The 21,215-nt window shown below is 39.2% G+C and overlaps 1 protein-coding gene across 4 annotated transcripts in view; it reads left to right on the forward strand.

Moving 5' to 3' along the window:
- Nucleotides 1-8,596: 8,596 nt before the first annotated feature.
- The window catches only part of PPARG (peroxisome proliferator activated receptor gamma), a 139,255-nt gene continuing 126,636 nt past the window's right edge, over nt 8,597-21,215 (forward strand). The window contains exon 1 of one of the 4 annotated variants that reach the window (XM_081276298.1): nt 8,597-8,619. The gene's annotated coding sequence lies outside the window, so the exon portion shown is untranslated. Of the gene's footprint in view, nt 8,620-8,682; nt 8,876-8,921; nt 9,145-10,099; nt 10,162-21,215 lie in introns of those variants that run through there. The other 3 variants (XM_081276296.1, XM_081276295.1, XM_081276297.1) reach the window with 3 other exon arrangements.

Genomic DNA, 21,215 nt, shown 5'->3' on the forward strand with positions numbered 1-21,215 from the left:
ATTACCAATAATGTTGCTATGAACATTCGTATACAAGTGGTTTGATCTTTGATGAGAAGATTATATTACTTATGTAATTTTAAAGATTCTTAAAAAAAAGAAAAGAGTCATTAAAGCTGAAGCTCTAATTTCTTTTTCTTATTTGTTTCTATTTTTCCCCTTAAATTCAATTGTTTAGTCGTATTGCCTTGAGTTACACATATATTAAATTTCTCTTGATTTTATGGCTTACAAATGTTTGTTTTACATATTGCCTCCTTTAAGTATTCTATATCATAGGTAGGTTTTAAAATTATTTTTTAGAAATGTCTGGAGACACTCAAGGATTATGTTCCTAAAAAAATCACAATAAGATATATAGTTTTTTTTGTTGTTGTTTAATGGGGGGGGGACAGATTTTGGTACCCAGGATTGAACTCCAGGGTACATTACCACTGAGCTACATCCCCAGCTCTTTGATTGATTGATTGATTGATTTTAATATTTATTTTTTAGTTGTAGTTGGACACAATATCTTTATTTTATTTATTTATTGTTTTATGTGGTGCTGAGGATCGAACCAGGGCCTCACATGTGCTAGGCGAGTGCTCTGCCACTGAAACTTGGTTTCAGCCCTATTTTATTTATTTATTGAGATTCTCATTAAGTTACTGAGGGTCTTTTAAGTTAGTAGGGCTGGCCTCAAACTTGCAATCCTCCTGCCTCAGCCTCCCAGACTGCTGGGATTATAAGCATGTGCCACCATATCCAGAAGAGGTATGTCTTATAGACTGAACAATGCCCTTCAGGGAAATAATTTGCTTTCCATCATTAATAAATTATGCAGTCACCTAGACCATTGCAATTCCATTTGGTAAAAGAGTTTAAAAGATCGACTAAATTCAGCCTTTTAAAGCTCTATGCTTGCAAGGGTCAACATTTAGGAACTTGTAGGAATAGTTGTTTGTTTTTAATTCTGCATGACAAGAAAAGGTGTGCACGCGTTCGTCTGAAGGAAATTGACTTACTGTAATTTTACTGAGAGAATCAATGGATGTTATAGGAGATTAAGACCAGAAAAATACATTAGGGAAAGAAAAAAAAATATCCACTTTAGGGTGGTAAGAAGAGATGGCCAAATGTTTTGTCAATAAACAGAGCATTACTCTTCAGGAAACTATTCACAACTCCCTACCTCCCTCCCCCACCTCCTCCCACTACCGTAGGAAGGTTTCTAAACACATAAATGCAACTCAGAACAACAGACCAGCCACCCTAACATTGAAAATCTATAGTCAAAACGCAAAAGGGAGTTGTGCTCCCTGGCAAAGCATCATCCCTGCCCAGAAAGGGGCTCCAAATTTCATGTCTTAGATGTATGAAAAAATATCCCCTTAGATGACACCCTGAAAACTGAAAAGAAATCCACGGTGACAGTCACAGAAGCAAGAGTTGTGCTAGGTGGGATGCGGATGTAGCTTGGTGGTAGCCCACTTGCAGAGGCCCTGGGTTCAATCCCCAGTATCATCAGGGAGAAAAAGTTAGATCCCTGAAAAATTTCTCCTATGAAAGGGGATAGGGAAATTCTATTTCTGACAAATCCCCATGAAACAGCATATCTGAAATCATTCCATTAGGAAGCCCAGCTCATGAGCCTTCCTCCCCTCCTTCCCCGTCTGGAGTTGCTCAAAACTGAAATTATGTATCATAGCCGTGTTAAGAAAGTGGACACCTGGGTCCAAATGTTCAAAATAAAATTATTTTTCTAAAAACAGAAAGATGTGTGACTACCTAAGTTAAGCCCCCTAATCATTAGCTGAGCCTGGAAATTTTATGAGCCTGATTAATTTTGTAGATGTAAACTGGACATAGTGGTGCTCATGCATAATCTCAGTGATTTGGGAGGCTAAAGCAGGAGGATCACAAGTTTGAGGCCAGCCTCAGCAAGTTCATGAGACCCTGTCTCAAAATAAAAATTTAAAATAAAATAAAAATGACTGGGCATGTAGCTCAGTGATAGAGTGCCCCTGGGTTCAGTTCCCAATGCCAAAGAAAATAAAATTTGCTGGGATGTAGCTCAGTCGTGGAACCACTGGCCCTAGATTGTGTATTCAGCCCCCCAAAGAAAATAGCTGTTAAGAGAAGAACAAAGGGCAGTGATGTAAGATTCTTGATGTGGTCATATAAATTTGTATTACATAAGAAAAACACTCAGCATCTTTTATCAATTATCAGCTTACTTGGTTTCAGGTATTGTAGTTTGCAGTAAGTTAGGGCGTAAAAAAGTAATCAAGTGTGGCTTCTGCTGTTAGGGTACTTATGCCCAAGGAGGCAGACACTTTAACAGCAATCTGTACTAAAATAGAGGCTGCATTCAAGGCAGGAGCACCAAGGACCAGGATTACCTGCCGGTGTTGTGTTCCAGAAGGTTTTCCAAAGAGAGAAACCCTGCAGCATTTGGAAGAAGGATGCCTGACATTTGTCCCTTCTGAATCTCTTTCCCTATAGAAGCACACAGTCCTTACTTGTGTGGCATAAATATGGGGTCAAAGAGGGTAAAAGTGACTGTCCTCCAGGGATCTACCCATCCTAGACTCTCCTAAAATTTAGGGGACCAGTATCTGCTATGTCTCTTCTTGGCACAGTATATATTTTGCTTTTTTGTTTTGTTTTGTTTTAATTTGTTTGTTTTAGCAACTGAAATTGCCCTAATTACCTTTCCTCAGGTTCAGGTCCCTTGCCTATTTCTTAGCCCGGACATGTTTATGTCCTTGGTTGCTCTGCTGGAGGGCATCCACGGTGCTCCTCTGGGCAATGCACACATTTTATAACTGACCAATGACAGATGTTAAGCATGGGAAAAAGTTTCAGTGGAGAAAACAATTTTCAGATAAATCCAAAACCTCCCGGAGCAAATCAATTCTTCCCAACTTTTAAATCAAAGATCTAAGAACAACATTTTAAAACGGTTGGGAAGTTTTATGATGAAATGCATTGTATGTAATTGACTTCAGGATTATACAGGAGGGAGGGACTTGGGTGAGAATACAGATGAAATGGGATTGACCATGAACTGAAATTGGCTTAGGGGTCCGTGGGGGCTTTGTGGTACCGTTCTGTTTACTTTTATGTATGTCTAATGTGTTCCATAATATTTTTTTGTTTTTTAGTTTTGGATTTTAGTTTTATAGGACAAGGCCCAGGATCTACAAATTAACACAGGTGTCCTGAGAAAACCATTCTCATGCAGAAATTTGTAGCTAAATCAAAGTCTATTAATTGAACTAGTGATTTTTGCATGCAAGAAATAAAAAGATAAAGTAGTAAAATATCGCTATAGATGGGTAATCAAAAAGCAAACATATAGGCCTGGAGTTGTGGCTCAGTGGTAGAGTACTTGCCTTGCACGTGCAAAGCCCTGGGTTTTATTCACCACATAAAAATAAATCAATAAAATGAAGATTATATATATATATATATATATATATATATATATATATATATATATATGTATATCAAACATACTATAATCCTAGTGACTCAGTAGGCTGAGGCAGGAAGATTAGGAGTTCATAAGCCAGCCTCAGCAACTTAGAAAGGCCCTAAGCAACTCAGTGAGACCCTGTCTCTAAATAAAATACAAAATAGGGCTGGGGATGTGGCTCAGTGATCAAGTGCCTCTGAGTTCAATCCCTGGTACCAATAACATTCAAACTATATTTCAATAAATAATTATTAGAAAAAAATATTCAATACTTTATGGAGTTAATAAATTCCATTTATCAAGTTCTTACTAGGAGCCTGACTTGGTATTTTCTTATGTTATTTTATTGAAGAAATTATGAGAATATATTAGTTTCATTTTATACTTTTTTTTTCCAGTATTGGGAATCAAACCTGGCATCTCACACATGCTAGCCAAGCACTGTAACACTGAGTCATATCCCCAGCTCCTGTAGTTTCATTTTATAAAGGAGGAAACTAAGCCTAGGATTGATTCTCCTGCTCAAGGTCACACTGAATAGAAATAAAGGTCAAGATCTCGTTACATTATACTGGTACTTAATTAAAACAAAATTCTTAAAAGGAAAAAACAAAGTACTATAATTTGCTATCCAAGGTGAGTATGGGTATTCTTTCTAACTTTTACTACTTCTGCTTCTTGCTTTTTGATAAGTAGAAGTCAGTCAGATACACAATTTTTTTTAAATATTTATTTTTTAGATGTAGATGGACACAACACAATGCCTTTATTTTTATTTTTTATTTTATTTTTTTTAGAGAGAGAATTTTTTTTTTTTTTTTTTTTTTTTTTTTTTTTTTGTAGATGGACACAACACAATGCCTTTATTTTTATGTGGTGCTGAGAATCGAACCTGGGTCCCGCCCATGCTAGGCGAGCACTCTACCTCTGAGCCACAATCCCAGCCCTACATAGTCAAGTTTTAGCATAAAAAGTGGAGGGAAAAAAATGAGAGAGCAGGGCAAAAAGCTCACTTTTTTATTTCCCAAAATAGAAACTATTTTTGAATCTTTAAAATATGTTTTCAAATCATTAAAACCTTAACACTTAAATAGCCTAACTCAAAACTATTGAAATTACAACAGAAATTTTCCCCAAATTAAATGTTATTATTAATTTTGTGGCAGTTCACCCATCAGGAAAAAGAAAGAGAAGGTTTTTTTTTTTTTTTTAAATAGAGGAGTAAAAGAAAAACAAAGAGTGATTTAATTCAATATTGAAGGAAAGAGCATCATTGAGAGTAGGGCCTTGAAATTATGTCTCTTTCAGTTTTTGCAAATTACTTGAAAGACAGCTATAAGTTGAAGCATTAATAAATAAACATATATGTATCAAGTTGGCTATATCTCCATTTTTCGCCAAATATAGCTATGTTCCATTCTTACATAGTGATTTGTGTGTGCATGTGTCGGGGATGAGATTTACTGGGGTTCACACCCAAGGCCTTTTGGGATACCACTATCTAGGCAAGCGCTCTACCACTGAGCTACATCCCCAGCCCCACCTGATGATTCCTTAACTAAAATGTTCCATCTTTTCTTTTATTTCTAGGCAAACACTCAAAACAAAAATTGAATGCTGAATTAAGCAGAGAGATATATGGAAGAAATCAAGCCATCTGAATTTCGGAGAAAGTCTTAGAAGCTCAGCTTTGGTACTTAAGAACTTCAAAAGGACCTTTAGTAAGACTCAAAGTCAAATTGGGAGTTACAGGTAAAATTTCATTACTGGATTTAAAAATTACACGTGGGAACATGCTGTTCAAAAAGTAGATGACTGTGTGTGTGTTTGTGTGTGTGTGTATACGTGTGTGCATCTGTGCATTTAATCTGTCATGTTGAACTGCTTATGACTTCTTAAATTTTAAATTAAGATCTTCTAAATCTCCTGGGAATTTATAGTGTCTGGAGATTGATTAATGGTGACACAGATAAAGAGGGGGAGCCCATGTCAGAGCCGTGATTGTGCATGGCTGCTATAAATTAATAACTCCATTAGATGACTTAGAAATAAGGGACATTTATTTCATTAACTCAGTCTTTAAAATGGCAAAATGTCACTATTAATGCCAATACCCTGGTTTGCAGGACCTCTTGGAAAAATAAATAAATTTGTTATTATTTTTTTAATTTCTCCCCTAAAAATATTTAAACACCAGAGTTTTACACAGTGAGGTTAGTTTAAATGTAGTTGAAGTCAAATGAAAATCAATTCAGTTGCAAGTCACCTCCCATTACGAGACCTGTACTTCCTTCACAATATAATCAACATAGTATGTAATTATGAACCTGGGAACAAAGTTCCACTCTTTGGAAGAAAAATTCTATGTCTATAAATCTCAAATGAAGTAAATCACTGAGCATTAATTTAAAAAAGTAATGAGACTCTACACCAATATTTGGAAGGAATCTTTGTGGTTGAGGAGAACAGAATTAGGCCCAATCTTCTGTCCCTAGAAATTCCATATGGATCCTACTCCATATGTGGGCTGCTGCAGGGTGGAGACCATGTGGTGTTTATCATTTTATCCCCAGCACTTAGCAGAGGGCCTGGCACAAAATAAGCTCTCAATAAATGTTTGTGGAATGAAAGAATTCTACAACTGTGGTTTATACAGTGTCATTCCAACTTTTAAAAACGTGGCCCACATTTTACACCAACTCCTGATACACCCCCCTCCACCCACTAACACACACACACACACACACACACACTCACACTCACACAAGTTCTGAAACAACATTTTGATACAGGAGTTGCATTCTGATAGTTTCTGTTTTCTAGTCTGTTCTTTTAACTTGACTTTAAAAAAAATATGAGCTAGGACCCAATAAAATAATTTCAAAACCCACTAATGGGTCAAGACTTAACAGTTTGAAATAGTGCTACTCTTTCATTTTATATTGCTAACTTGTCGTGTTTAGATAGTTTAGATTGCTTTTTTAAAAAAAAATCTCACAATCTTTGTTTCAGAAGACTTTAGAAAATATTCAGATCAACTCTAAAGCTTGTACCATTTGTGACCTTACTGTATTGGAATTCCCCTCAGTGACTGTTGATGAATTATGGGTATTTCCCTACCGAAAGCAGATTGGCCCCTACATTACATCACATACAGAATCTAAGTCAAAATGGATCACAAACCTATATGTAAGAGCTAAGGTAATAAAACTCTTAGGAGTAAAATGTATGGCTTTAGATTAGTCATTGATATCCCACCAAAATTTTAAAAAAATTAATTGGCCTTCATCACAAATGAAAACCTCTTGAGTTTCTGATGACATCATCAAGAAAATAAAACAACAACTGAGAGGATGGGAGAAAGTACTTGCAAACCATATATATGATAAGGGACTTGTACACAGAATGTAAATGACTCTTACAACTCTGACAATCAAAAAAGACAACCCAATTTAAAAATGAGCAAAAGACTTGCATAGGCTTTTCTTCAAAAGAAAGTACACAGATGGCCAATTAGCACATGAAAAGGGGCTTAATATGATTAGTCACAAGGGAAAGGCAATTCAATGAGGTATCAAGTAAAAAAAGACAGTGGCGAGTACTAACAAGGATGAACATCCTCATGTATTGCTCATATATTTATTTACATTCTCACTAGCAGCATATGAGGATTCTAGGCAGTTCCTCAAAAACAGAGTTCCCATGAATTATAGCAATTCTGACCCAAGGTATACACCCAAGAGAAATGAAATCTATACACAAATCACCTTGCAAATGAAAGTTCCTAGTAGCATCATTCTAAAAGCCACACAGAAGAAACTGATCATCAATACATGGATAGATGGCCAAAAACAATATGGCATATGCACACAGTGAAATATGATTTGTCCACATAAAAGTGACAAAATGGTGACATAAGCTACAGCATGGAGGAGCCTTGAAAACCTTAGGCTCAGTGGAGAGAGTCACTGAAGACTTCATTATTGGTGGCACACAACTGTAACCTAGCTACTTGGAAGGCTGAGGCAGGAGGACTGCAAGTTCAAGGTTAGTATAGTCAACTTAGTGAGACACTGTCTCAAAATTAATAAAGTAATAATAAAAGTCAAAACGAAACAGGGATGTAGCTCAGGGTAGAGTTCCCCTGGGTTTAATCCCCAGTAACACATACACACACACACACACACACACACACACACACACACCTCTCGTATGATTGTATGACTCCATTTATATGAAATGTCCAGAATAGATAAATCTATAGAGACAGAAAGAAAGTAGGTTAGTGGTTACCCAGCATTGGCAAGGATGACTTAATGAGAAGAAAGTTTCTCTTTAGAGTGAAGAAAGTGTTCCAAAATTAGAGTACAGTGTTGGTGACACAAATTCGTCAACAGGCTAAAACTCACTGAGTTGTGCATTTTAAATGTATAGTATCTAAGTTTATATCCTGTAAATTGTAAGATTATATCTCAATAAAGCTATATTTAGAAAAGCAGATCAGAAATCTGGAATGAATTAGAAGGAGGATGCGAGCCGTCGTTCTGCCTGAGGGTTACAGTGTTGAACCCTGTCAAGCTGCCCGCCTAAATGACAGGCAAAGAAATGGGGGTCTGTCCTTGGTTAATACAAGAGTCTTCCAAGTCCCCATATTCCGGTGCCTCTTGTTATTTTAGAGCAGGGGGAAGGAGCAGAAGGACATGAATCTGTTGGGTCAAGCCCTGAGCTTTCTCCCTAGTGATACGCTCACAAAGTACTGGGCATCCCCAACAAATGAAGATGCTAAGGGCAGGAAGGCATCCTGAGCAAGACGTTGATAGGCATCTGGAAGTCAAGGGCTTCCCTGCCTTTTGCCTTCCCAAGGAAACCCAGACCTAGAATTAAAAAAAAAAAAAAAAAAAAAAAAAAAAAAAAAGTTTTAAGGAGAACTTGAAAACCTGCGATTCTCACTCCCGGAATCCCCACCCCCCTCCACGAATCCCGGTCCCTCCCTGTAAGAAACACTGCTGAAGAATTTAAGAAATTCTGTTCATGATTTTAAGGAACACTTTGAATGATTAAAACTGTCCCTTGGCGAAGAGCGATGTAAATGACAAAGGCAAAAAGGGGGGGCTCCGAGGGTATGCGGTTTCATTAGGGTCTAAGATAAAATCCAGGTGATCCTCAATATTATTTCATTCATTTTTTTTTCCTTTCTTTTTTCAAAGTCTCCTTGGAGAGCCCCTCTGGGGGGAAGCGTCTCGGGGACCACCGCCCGAGGGCGAGCCTGGCGGAGAGATGGAGAGGGAGGGCCCCGGCGCCGACGGGACCAGACGGCGGGCATCTTTCTGGACTTCGGGTCCCTGCTCTGTGACAACGGGACCATTTGTGGGCCGCCTCCCAGCGGTGGCTGCGAGGAGCCGGGGAGGCCAGGTAGCCGGCGCGGGCGCGGGCGGCGCGGTGGCCCCGGCGCAGGGTCCTACTGTGCGCGCGGGCGCGGCGCCGGCCCCGGCTGCTCCCTCGGGCGCGCGCCGCCGCCCCCGCCTCCGCCCCGCGCCCGCCCCCGGCCCCGCTCGGCTCGGTGGCGGGCAGGCGGGGCCCACCGCGCTGGGAGCGGAGCCCGAGCCGGAGCCGCCGCCTGGGGCGCTCGGCTCGGCCGCGGGGACACCGGAGCGGCCGCCACGCCGCCGCCAGCGCCGCAGGTCAGAGTCGCAGTGCCCGGCGGCGCCCGGGAAGGGGGCGCGCGGAGGTCGGGGCCGAGGGACCCGCGGACGGGGTCTGAGGGGACGCGGACCCACGGGCGGGTGAAGAGGTTCCGCGCTGAGGAACGGTCCCGGTCCCGGGAAGACCGAGACTGACAGGGTCACGGGTGACAGGCCAGCGGGGTCGCGGGCTGAGGGTGGCGTCCCGCGTGGAGCTGACCCAGCGGCGTGGAAGACGCGGGCAGCACGCGAGGCGCGGGGACCGAGAGCCGCGGACGGTCTCTGCTGGGTAGACAGGAACCCGAGTGTCCCGGAGTCCAGGACAGGCCCCCCCTGGGGAGAGCTGGGTGCGCGGGGACCCTCCCGAGGACCGGGACCTCCGCGTCCCTGGAGGAGGTGCGCAAGCGTCGGGGAACTTTGGGACAGGGTGTCGGGGATGAGGAGGAGCGTGGCTCCCGCGTTCGTCCGTCCCGCGGCCGCGGAGTTCCCTGGACGGGGAGGTCGCCCTGAGTCTCCAAGAACTTCAGCAGCGGTGGCTTTCTGTGGGTCGTGGTGACAGTTTTCAGAGAGAGGCGCACTTGGGGCCACCTGGCCTGAGTGTGCCGGCCCTGAGGGATGTCCACCGGGCTCCTCCCAGTTGGAGGGGATGCCGACTGCGGGTCCCCGGTCCCACCCGCACCCCCAGGTGTTTGGAAAGGTCAAATCGCTGTGATGTGGCTGCCACACGTGCCAGGCGTAAACTGCGTCGCTTTGTAGTCTGGCTGAGGGTACATAGGGGTGGAATCGGCCAACAGATCTGCCGTCCCTCGATGCTGGGGGTGGAGGTGGGTGTGCTGTCCTGGTACTTATTACTTCGGTATTTGGGGCGGGGCCTAAGGTAAGGAGGCAGAAACTGGGAGTCACCAAACTGCTGCTTTTATATAAGGGCAGTTGGTAGGTAAAGAAGGGGCCTTTACCTCTGCTGGTGATCAGAAGGCTGCATTTCTAAAGTCTTCTTGCTAACTCCCCATTACTTAGGTGAGTCGGCTCCCTTTAATTGCCTTTGGTTGGAATGTGTTGGTGAGATGTCCAAAACTGGCAAAATTACTCTCACCTTCTGTATTTGTATCATTATTATCTTGCAGTGTGCTTGTTTTACAGCAAGAATCTGATCCACTTGGGTCTGAGGCTAATGGTAGGGGAAAAAAAAATAGTGTCAGTTATTTTAGGTGAAAAAGAGAATAGTTGGGGACAAAATGTAGAATTCATCTGTGTTTATTCTCATTTGAAATTCAGACAAAGTGGTGAACTGAGTTCTAGGATAGCTGTTGCTGGGAGAAAAAATTCTTGATTTTGAAGTACATTAGTGGACTGTCAACTTTTTTCTAAAATCATTCATGAAACAATTGTTATTAAGAGTTATTAAGAAAAGCAATGAATAACTTATTCTTGAACCTGGGCAGGTCTTCAGCTAATCTCAGGTGTTCTGCTGCAGTCTTCCTGTCTATAGCTAAGTGACTGATCAGTGACTGAAAACATAAGTGATGGGGATAGATGCTTCAGAAAATCTTTCTGGTGTGGGGAGTGACAGTCATTAAATGTGGTTTCTCAGAGAAACACTCTTATCAAAGTTGGGCAGAAACACCCTTTGTTGCTAACAATTAGTGTTTGGAGTGATATTTGAAAAGATTCTGCTGCGACTTTAATTTTTGTGTAGTATATTTTCAGTCAGACTCTCTCTGGAGCTAAATATTGAACCATAATATTCATCTTAATATACAAAACTAATGTCGCATTAGCCCAAGAGTGAAGTCGGTTGCCAAAATGGATGCATTTTTGTCCTTCTTTAAACTTCACATAATTTTTCTCCTTTATATAAATTATGTGATATTTGATATTTAATTTGCTGATGATTGTATCTTCAATGAAAAGGTCTTAGAACCAACTAGTGGCCTTCTCAATCTTCTGCAAGTCATTGGAAAGAGAGGAAAAACACTATCGATGCTTTTATTTTTTATTTTTATTTTCTTAAATTTTTTTAGTGTTGATGGATCTTTATTTTATTCACTTATTTCTATGCAGTGAGGCAAGCGCTCCACCACTGAGCCACAACCCCAGCTCCTGATGCTTTTATTTTTTAATCAGAAACTTTTTTTCATATGTAAAAGTTTGTTTCCAGCTCTTATAATAACTGCTATGCACCCATGGCATCAGTGAAGTATAAAGTTTTGGAGAATTCCAGGCCGAAGACTTTTGTACTGTTGGTTGGTCATTCTTTGACATTTAAGAGAGTGTAATTTCTTCTTTTAAAAAAAAATTAAAACTAAAATGGCCACTAGCATCATATTTTTTATTGAACTTGAGGGTACTTTGGAAATATTTTTGCGATTACTACTTTTAACAATTAAATGCAATATTTTCTTCAAAGGAACTCATTTCCTTTAGCATTCATTTCTTTATGTTTCAGAATTACTTTCCAAAAAGTCCTAGGTAACATTTTTTTTTTAAATTACAATATTTAAAAATCCTTACGACTTTTAAAATTCATATAGGACACAAAGTGTGATTTTAGGAATATCAGGTAGAAATGGCTTACTGATCTTGCAACTTGATTATTTTTAATCAGTAAATTATATAAATATCAACAGATACTTATTTTCTCTTGTGTAATTCTGTGAAAATAAGAATGTTTGCCACTAACCTTGTCAAGACGGTTATCTGTTGAAGCTGTCTATGAAAAGGCATCTCTGTGGAAACATATCCAAGTGTTAATAAAGCATTTCATTTAGTTTTCAAATTACGACATGGTTATTAATAACAGAAGACTTTTGACAAATATGAAAAATATGTTTAAATAATATTTTCCAAGTGCTTTCTGTATCCTGGCCCAAATTTTTGCTTCTTTCATAGGATCTGTCTATGACCAGTGCACACAACAGAAAACATTGGTCATTCTAATTTGTAGGTGTATTTCTGCTGATTTCATTGTCATTTGAACTTGGAAATATCACGGGCGTGATAAGGTGTGGCAAATGTACTGCAAGAAGTTTTCACTTTTATAGGATTTCACTAAGTAAATATTAGTTGTAAAGGATTTTAAAAATTCACTAGTCGAGAAAACTGGATTTAAGTCAATTGGTCTGTGAGCACAAGCGTGCACTGTCCCCACAAACTATTAAACTGAATTTCCAACTTGCTTTGCCTTTTGGGGGGGGTAGATTCCTTCATTATCTATTCCTTAATTCTCTTCCTTCACACCTAAAAACAACATAAAGGGCAGTGATTTTAGGTTGTTTACAAAAAGTCCTTTGAGACTGATCCTATGACGACACCAAAAAACAGTGAGATCTGTCAATATCCATCTTGCCAGCATAGAAAGCCCTAGAACGTCATACCGCATAGTTTCCTCGAAGACAACGTCAATATTTAAATTTGAAGACCATTTGAAATCTTCCTGGGGTTTCTTATTTACTATTTGTATTTTCTCTGAATACAGAAGCAGATTCAAGGGAGTTACACAGTACATGTTTTTTTTTATTTTTTTAATTTGTTTTAATTAGTTGTACATAACAGTAGAATGCATTTATGCACTTTGATATATCATACATAGATGGGATATAATTTCTCATTTTTCTGAGTGTACATGTTGCAGACTAATATTGGTCATGTAGTTACATATATATGTACAGTAATAAAGTCTGTTTCAGTACATGTTTTAAAGCTATTATTTAATAAAAACGGTGAATTTTGATTTTTATTCACCTAACATACTTCATTAGATTCTTGGAAATCTATTCGCCCACGGTAGGAAATATTTGGGGGACATTTTTATGATAGATGTTAAGACACCACTGATAGTGTATGCTACAGTTCTTAGTATTTCTCTGACCATAAACGTACATCAGCAATTTAATACTGAGTATTCAGTTTAGAATATGAATGTTTACATTGTTTAACTGTTTCAATTTTTTATAGCTGGGGCCAGTCACTTACCCTTTCTAGCTCAAGTTCCTCATTTTCGAAGTGGGAAAAATATTTCAGTTATTATTCCTTGTTCTGGGAGGTATGATTTTTTAAGACTTTTATCAGCAAACCTGTGTATCTTAAATGAGTAATTGACCTTCCTGAGTAGCTGTGTCATAGCTAACTCTTTTACTCTTTTAGTACACCCCAGTACTAATGTTGAGATTATTAGTTTGAAGATAATGCTTGTGAATTCATAAAATGTTTCTTAGAATATTTCATTATTCATTTTAAAATTATATTTCCTATTCCCTGATGACTTCAGACAAAAATCAAGTCTAATCTTCCGTCTTTCTGAGTCCTGTGTACACAAGTAGATTAATATTTACTTTTTATGCGTCTAGAAGGCATGGATTGTGCTTTTATTTCACAAATCTCTATTATTTTTTTAATTGTGATTGGGCCCTTATTTATTTATTTGTTTGTTTATTTATATGCAGTGCTGAGAATCAAACCCAGTGCCTCACACATACTAGGCAAACGCTCCACCACTGAGCAGCCTCAGCCCTAAATTTCTGTTCCTCACATTTTTTTTTCCCAGTGTTGGGGATGGAACCCAGGGCCTCATGAATGCTAGGCAAGCACTCTGCCACTGAGCTACATCCCTAGCCCTCTGTTCTTTATGTCTCTATGGCGCAATCTGAGAATTTGTCAAACATGTTATCCGGGAGCAAATGTGTTTTCCAGTGAGGCCGATTATCCGTCTGCCCAGAAGACAGTTTACTATGGAGCCTAAAAGACTAAGCAGTGACTTGTGCTTGTGTTTTAAAATGAGGTCCCTTTCAACAGGCAGTAACCAACAAGTAGTATTCCAGTAGCATGAAAAGTTAATATGCCTCCTAATAACTCACCTATTTATTAACAGGGAGCAATTGGACAAGTATATGATTAATCGTGTATTATCCAAGGAGTCTGTTTTAAATTCTCCTTCAGAATGAAATAATACATATCATCTTGAAGTGTCTCCTGTGTGAGAAGGGAAGGGACTTGGACTGAGTGTTGCAAACAAGGGGCCGGGATCCCCAGCGGCACTCTGGTGAGCTGAGAGTAGCCTGGAGTGACAGCGACTCAGGACTCACGTGTGGTGCCTGGGAGGATCCCTCCCACCCTTGCTGGGCCGGAGCTAACTGCACAGTGCACCTGGTCTACCCCTCTGCTTGCTCAGTCCGAAGCAAGCACCTAACTAAAAGGACAGGGAAATGGAAGGCAAAGAGTCAGTCGCTCAAGCTAGTACTGGTAGGTGGGGTGGGTGTCCCTGTCACCTCAAAAGCAAGTTCATTCATGTGGGTTTCCCTTTGGGGGTGAGATCAAGGAGTTCATTAACGTCTACTCTCTTAATCGCAAGCATAATTTGTGCTTTTTTTGGAGTCATTGTTGCACTTTCAGGTATTCTAGTGAACAGGCCATTCTCAACTGAAGTTGGGACAGCAGGCAATGAATTTCTTTTCGCAGCTGCATTTTCTCAGAACGGAAAGAAATGACATTGTCAATCCGTGCAACTTGAACCAATTAAAGTAAGATTTTAAAACCTCCCGGTCAGGATTTAAACTTGATCATAGAACGGTTTATTTCAATTTAATCCAGTATCTGTTTATTTTTATTATGCTTTGTTATTTTTTTTTAAAAAATCATTTCATATGTTTTTTATGTATGTGTTTATTTATTTTGGTGCTGGGGATTGAACCCAGGGGCTCAAAACATGCTAAGCATACACTTTACTACCAAGCAAAAAACCCCAAGCCTCACTTCATTGGTCGGTTGGTTGGCTGGTTGGTTTTGAGATTTTGGGGAATTGAACTCAGAGCCTTATGCATATTGGGCAAGGGCTCTACCACTCCCAAGCCCCCACTTGATTGTTCTTAGAAAATAAATTCATTGCCAAAGTTTAACTGTTTCACTTTTAAAAAAAAAAAAAATGCCTTAATTTGTGGACTCATCTGAATGATATTATAGAGGTAAGACATATTGAGACAAATTATATGACCTCTGGGAAGAGTTCAGATTAGCATCAACCTAGGGCGAGAAGTCCTTCACAGTTTGCCACAGATAAGGAGAAGGTAGATAGGAGGGAGGGACAGCAATAGGGAAATACCCTGAGTAGGAGTGTGACAGATCCCTGTGTGCTCAACTCCCACCATCAACAGGATGTGTGGTTACAGTGTCCTGGAACAGAAGTTTGGTTTCAGAGAATTTACCCTGTTCCAGGATGACACTATAGGATTCTAGAATCACTGTATATTCTAAAAGTGCCACTTATCATTGTTCTCTGTGGCTCTCAAATTTCCTTCAGGAAAGAATCCAGAAAGGGAATGGAAAGAGGTTACACAATTTTACCCTGTATGTTTAAGCAATAAATCTTCCTTTATAGTGAGGGCCATGGGGAAACATAACTGTCAGACGGATTGAGTGCAATGGTGAAGTTCTGGAAAGAACTCCTTAAATGTCTTTATCGCTCTCAGGGCTGGAGTTCACTGTTAAAAAGCCATTGTTCCTAGCCGGGCAAATTCATAACATCGCTATCAGGAAGAACTTGAGCGAGTTGGTTATTTCCTTGCTACCTGAAAACAAGGCCTGGAAGAAGTAGAGAACGTATCTGGAGTTGAACAGAGGGGATCAGGAGAGAAAATAAATAATAAAATTAAGGTAATGCTTATCCCAGTTTCCCCCATGAGCCAGCCCCTGTGCAATAAAAAACGAAAATAACCGTGTTGGATAGCAGTGATAGGAAAAGATATATGCACCCATCATGCCTTCATTTTTTTCTCTTAAAAATCAAAACAAGTTGCAAATCTTCCTCGAACCATTATGGCTTCAAAGAAAACAAGCAGTTATAAAATATCAATTTTCCTAGGCTACATTACCAAAGTTAGGAGGTATAAGCCCGAGGTTGGTTAATGTAATCAAGTAGTCAAATAGTACGTCTCCTCTGTTTTCTCCATGTTAAACCAGTGTTCCAACTCCTTATGAGTTAGTTCTGCCAGTTTGGAAAGTTGCTTCCTAAGAGATTGAAATGAGAGGGACTTTTCAATCACTTCAGGAAAAACAAAAATTAAAAAAAGGACCAAGGAAGTAAAAATAATGTTTAAGGGCTGGGGTTGTGGCTCAGTGGTAGAGCACTTGCCTAGCACATGTGAGACACTGGATTCAATCCTCAGCACCACATTAAAAAAAATCAATCAAATAAAGTTATAAAAAATAAATAATTAAAAAATAACGTTTCCATCTTTGGCATACCCGCAGATCATAAAATTTCTTACATACTTTATTTTATTCTTTTGGCTGAAAATAGTTATTTCAAGGCAGTGGGTCTCTGTTAGAAATAAAAGTTCAGCTGGGTGTGGTGGTACACGCCTATCAACCCAGCCACTCAGGAGGCTGAGGCAATAGGATTGTGAATTTGAGGCCAGCCTCAGCAATTTAGTGAGACCCTGTCTCAGAATAAAAAATAAAAGGGACAGGGATAAAAGCATCACTGGGTTCAATCTCAAGTACCAAAAAAAAAAAAAAAAGAAAAAAGAAAAAAGAAAGAAAAGCTTAGTAACTGTCTCAAGTTCATTAACTCTATGAATCAGCTAATTGTTGGTGTTTCACTGTTTAAGTGTGGGCCACCCTCATGCCTCATGACTAAGAACATTGCTTACTTGTCATTGATTTTCTACATGACCTTGCTCGTCCATAAATCTAAAACAGTATCCCAGTACCTTCCTAAATATTGTTCTTTTCTGGCAGTTGAAAATTAACCTATGTAAATAAGTTTTGAACTACATATGGAAAAGTGCCCAATATAAATTCTTTGCTCTTTTTATATAGTGAATAAGGTTTATAAAAGAAAACAAACATATGAATGATATAAATATAAGTGAAGTAGAAACTTCAAAAAAATCATTTGCATGTGTTGGTTTAATCCAGAAGAGTGAATAAAATACCCAGGCAGGCATTTGGCAATGTAGAATTACTACATGTTTTCCTAAAGCATTTGGAACTAGTTAGAAACATCCTGGCTTTATTTAAAGGCAGTATTATATATTTTTAAACTTTGTGTTCAACAAGGCTCAAATTTGTTGGTTTTTAGGACTAGAGTGTAGTTCAATCTCAGCAGAAATATAGATTATCATTCTTTTGAAGGTAGATGCCAACATGGTTTCATATCTCTCTCTGCAACATGCAGCACAGTGCTTAAGAGACCCTCAGTATAAATGTTTTTATAAGAATTAAGAAATAGTAGAGGATAGGAAAGGCAGCAGAATACAACAGACATGAGTATGTCAATATGTAAATCAGTGGAAGTGTAACTGATGTGACTCTGCAATCTGTATACGGGGTAAAAATGGGAGTTCATAACCCAGTTGAATCAAAGTGTGAAATATGATATATCAAGAACTATGTAATGTTTTGAACAACCAATAAAAAAAAAAGAATTAAGAAATAGCCACGTGAGGTAGTGCATGCCTGTAATCCCAGCTACCTGGGAGGCTGAGGGAGGAGGAGGATCACTTTGAAGGCAGCCTGGGCAATTGAGTGAGACCCTGTCTCCAAATAAAAAAGTCTGGCAACATAGCTCAGTCCTAGAGCATGTTGTGCAGCATTTGAGAGGCCCTGGGTTTAATCCCCAGGAACCACCCCTCCCCACCAAAATTAGTAATTGTCTAAGACAGTAATTCTCAAAGTGTGGTTCTGGAACCATCAGCATCAGCATCATTTCGGAAATTTTTGTTAGAAATGCAAATTATTGAGTCCCACCCCAGTCCTGCTGAATCAAAACCTCTGAAGATATCTGTGTTTTAGATATTCTAGTATAATATACTGTTCAGGGACCCTGGTCCAAGAAGATTCCTGCATCCCATCTGATAGTGTGCAGAGCATTTGTCCATGCCCTCAGGCTGGATTTTATTTAGTAGGTTTTACCCTTGCCTAGAGTTAAATTGTTTGCCATATTTCTCCCCATTCATAGAATCCTTTGCAACCATCCTGTAAAATTACCCCATTGACTTGTCCTTTTATCAGTAGAAAAGAAAAAAAATCTTACATTGCTGTCAATAAGCTCATGTCAAGACAGTCTGGCTGGCTCACTTCTTAGGGTGGGGCTGGTTCTTTTTTGTCTTAGAATGGTCATTAGGAATCCTGAGTCTCCAAATCAAAGACTGGATTTTTCTAAGACTGTGGGGGATGATCAAATCCTAGAGAAGTGGTTCACGTTAAACAGATTTTAAGATACAAATGTGTAATCTTGAATTCCAGCTTAATAGTATACCTTTCCCAATGATTGCTGATGATTTTTTTTTTTTTTCTGATCCAGGGAGTGGGCTGGGGGGGTTTAACTCAGGAGTGCAGTACATGCTTGGTATACATGGACTTTGGGTTTAAACTCTGGCAACACACACACTTATGATTCAGGGACTGAAGAAATTTGGACTCACTTATCTCTGATTTGATTTAGTTCAATCCCCTTAGAAAGCAATTGGGTAATATGTTGCAAATTCTGATGCTATATCCCAGCTTCTAGGACTTTTTTCCGAAGGGCTGGAGGGTATAGGAAAAACTATATGTATAAAGACTTTCATAAAAAGCATTGTTACAAGAACCTGTAATTGGAAGTAACTTAAATATTTAATATTAGGGGAATGGTTAAATAAATTATGGTACAGTGACTACATGGGATATACAGTTACTACAATGACTTAGAAGACCACTAGCACCTCTGAAAAAATATTAAATAAAAAAAATAGAAAAGGGCTGGGGATGTAGCTCAGTGTTTTTTTTATTTTTTATTTTTTTTTTATTGGCTGTTCACAACATTACAAAGCTCTTGACATATCTGTAGCTCAGTGTTATAGAGTACTGCCTAGCATGCATGAGGACCTGGGTTTGATCTCCAGCAAAAACACACACACACACACACACACACATGAGTAAAAAATGTGTGTGCACTATTGATTATATAACATGTACATGAAAAATCTGGAAGGGACTATACAAAAGTCATAATTGTTATATTAAAGTGGGACATGGAAGACTTCATATGTATTTTTTCTCTCTTTTACAAAGTTTATACAGTAGTATAAAAATTACTTCTTTTTTTTTTTAATTTTTAGATATTTATTTATTTTTAGTTTTCGGCCGATACAACATCTTTGTTGGTATGTGGTGCTGAGGATCGAACCCGGGCCGCACGCATGCCAGGCGAGCAGGCTACCGCTTGAGCCACATCCCCAGCCCTAAAAGTTACTTCTCTAATAAAACCTTATATGTATAGCTTTTCTTTCTTTTTAGTGTATCAGTGACCCTAACCAGTAAAGATCAAAGAAAAGAATATATTACACACTGAAAATCTTCTACCCCTTTCACTCCCTTAAAGCCACTGAAGTCAGCATAAAGAAACCTAAATGAATTTTTTTCTGTTATATCCAAATTTTTATTTCATACTTAAATTTTGGTTTGCACATTCGACTTCCCTGGACTCTTTGCCTGACTATTTGTAAAGGGGGGAAAAACAAAATTTAATAATCCATCTCTCCGTTAACAGCCTTTTAATGTTTGCAGCCATATATAAGGTTCAATTTTGCTGATTTCTCAGGGCCTGCAATCCTTTTGATCTTTAGAATATGCTGGCAAATAGAGTTTTTTTTAAACTGCTAGAGTTACTTTCTATGTATTTATTTATTTTTCTGTTGCCAGGTATTGAACATAGGGGTGTTTTACCACGGAGTGACTTCTCCAGGCCTTTATTTTCTGTTTTCATTTATATATTCGATTTTGAAACCGAGTTTTGCTAAGTTGGTGAGGCTGGCCCCCGAACTTGCAATCCTCCTGTCTTAGCCTCCTGAGTCACTGGAATGATAGGTGTGTACCACTGTACCCAACTCAGAGTTAATTTTTTTTAAGTCCTCCTCTTTTAAATTTTTTTTCCAAGAAAAACGTGTATCTATTATATTCTTTTTTTTTTTTTTTTTTCTGTAACTGAATGACCTCATGATGGAGTTATTTGGTTTCCCAGCTCCTGGCAGAATGTTGAACTTGTAATCACAAATAGCAGCTGATGGAGAAGCAGGTCAAGGTAAACTCCTATAACCAATGATCATTATGAACCCTCGATGTAATGTGTGATAATAAATTTTGAAAATTAGCCCGAGAGTTAATGGTAGGAAGTGAATGAAGGTTTCCTAACATCTGTCTGAGCGTTGTAAAAGTTCCATATATTTACACATATCCACACACAAAGGGGACAGTAAGAGCCCTTGAATTAATTCTTTCTTCATTTTTTTTTTCAGTGCATTGTTCTGGAAATCCCAAAGGAGAAAATTAAGTGCTTTTGCCTTTGACCCAGGTTACAGATTATCCTTTGGGGACTTCTTTTGTGAAATTTGTATCAACCTTCTGACTTAGCATAACCTTTACCTTAAAGTTTTAAAAAGCTGTTAAGAAACAGTATATCCATCACAGTGACTATTTCTTCTCTCTTCTCTCTGCCCTCCTGTGTCTCTGATTTCGTCCTTCCTACAGGCCAAGGCAAACTGCAGCTCACACAGTTCATTCTTAGAGTTCATGGGTAGAACTGACTCAGTGTGCTAATACCTCAAAGAGCAAACCCACTGAAAGCAAAGCTGTTTTGTTTTGCTGTTATTATTTTGGTGCTGGGCCTTGCACTTGGTAATAACCACACCTGCTCCAGCTCTGCCACTGAGCCACACACCCAGCCCTTTTGACTTTTTTATTTTGAGACAAGGTCTCACTAAATTGCCCTCCTGCCTCAGCCCCCTGAGTAGCTGGGATTACAGAACTAGTCCACTATGCACTACATACTGAGCTATATACCTCCATCCCTTTTTACTGTATTTATTTTATTTACAGCAGCTAGCTAGATTCCCCAGACCAGCCTTGAACTTGCCATCCTCCTGCCTCAGCCTCCCAGGTCGCTGGGATTGCAGGCATGCCCCACCATGCCCAGTGGTTTTACCGTTCTAAGAAATCCAGATGACAAGGTGATTGTACACTTTGCGCAAGGGATCTTTGTGTTGCGGTGTTCTCACCGTGAACTTACTGAAATGATTAACTATCCAAGTGGATTTGGT

Source organism: Spermophilus citellus (genome assembly GCF_964194105.1).
Source record: "Spermophilus citellus genome assembly, chromosome: 19".
Lineage (NCBI taxonomy): Eukaryota > Metazoa > Chordata > Mammalia > Rodentia > Sciuridae > Spermophilus > Spermophilus citellus.